General features: G+C 49.1%; 1 pseudogene; it reads left to right on the plus strand.

The window, feature by feature from the left end:
• Window positions 1-304: 304 nt before the first annotated feature.
• On the plus strand, window positions 305-1,319 carry LOC114640256 (annotated as a pseudogene).
• The last annotated feature ends 230 nt before the right edge of the window (window positions 1,320-1,549 follow it).

The raw sequence follows: 1,549 nt of genomic DNA on the forward strand, positions 1-1,549 counted from the left end.
CTATATGATGTGTATGCTGACAAGGGAAGTGTCCTCTGCAAAACCAGGAATCACCCTTAACCACTAAGCAATCTCCTCACCACCCACATTTAAAAGAATTTTATGAAAGAAAAGCAAAATAGAATCAAGTTTTCATAGTCTCTCCATTTCTTCACAATGATCTGAATGTTTATGCCCCTCCAAAAATTTTGTGTTGAAATTGTAATCCCCAGTTTCCAGGCGCTGCCAGGCGGCTGGGACCGAGCGGTCCTCAGGTCGTGGCTGCGGCTGCTTGGGAGCTGGTAGCAGTGCGATAAATGAGCTGATGGCCAAGTCGGGTGAGGGAGACCCACGCTGGATCGTGGAGGAGCGGTCGGACGCCACCAACGTCAACAACTGGCACTGGACAGAGAGAGATGCTTCAAACTGGTCCACAGAGAAACTGAAAACTCTGTTCCTGGCCATTCGAGTGGAAAATGAGGAGGGCAAGTGCGAGGTGACCGAAGTCAACAAGCTTGATGGAGAGGCGTCCATCAACAACCGGAAAGGAAAGCTGATCTTCTTCTACGAGTGGACCATCAAACTGAACTGGACAGGTACCTCTAAGTCAGGAGTGCAATACAAAGGACATGTGGAAATTCCCAATTTGTCTGATGAAAATAGCGTGGATGAAGTGGAGATTAGTGTGAGCCTTGCCAAAGATGAGCCTGACACAAATCTCGTAGCCTTAATGAAGGAAGACGGGGTGAAACTTCTAAGAAGCAGTGGGAATTTACATCAGCACCCTCAAGACAGAGTTTACTCAGGGCATGATCTTGCCCACAGTGAATGGAGAGTCAGTAGACCCAGTGGGCCAGCCAGCACTAAAACCTGAAGTGTGCAAGGCTAAGTCTGCTCCTTCAAAAAGTCAGACCAAACCTGCTGGTGTCAAAAATCCCCACTTGTAAGATCACCCTTAAAAAAACCTTCCTGACCTTCCCAGAGGAGCTCTATAGAGTGTTTACCACGCAGGAGCTGGTGCAGGCTTTTACCCATGCTCCTGCGGCCTTGGGAGCAGGCAGAGGTGGGAAGTTTCACATGGTCGATGGTAACGTCACTGGGGAATTTACTGACCTGGTCCCTGAGAAACACATTGCTATGAAGTGGAGGTTTAAGTCGTGGCTAGAGGGCATTTCGCTACCATCACCTTGACCTTCATTGACAAGAATGGAGAGACAGAGCTGTGCATGGAAGGCCACGGCATCCCTGCCCCCGAGGAAGAGCGGACGCGGCAAGGCTGGCAGCGGTACTACTTTGAGGGCATCAAACAGACCTTTGGCTATGGTGCACGCTTGTTTTAGGGCCAGCAGCAAGGGTTTTGGCCGTGTTGAAACTTCAGTCCAGCCCTCTCGCGATGGGCTTGAGACTCACAGGATTGCATCATCCCAACTGCTAACTTGGGGCTGGGGCCCTTCCTTTCACATATACCTTGGGTTTGTGCATGTTTTCTGCTGGGTGGGATCTGAGGGTGATTTCTCTTTTATGTGTACATATGCTAAGTAAACAGAATTTTAAAGGCAAAAAAAAAAAT

Source organism: Grammomys surdaster, unplaced genomic scaffold (genome assembly GCF_004785775.1).
Source record: "Grammomys surdaster isolate TR1022 unplaced genomic scaffold, NIH_TR_1.0 125793, whole genome shotgun sequence".
Lineage (NCBI taxonomy): Eukaryota > Metazoa > Chordata > Mammalia > Rodentia > Muridae > Grammomys > Grammomys surdaster.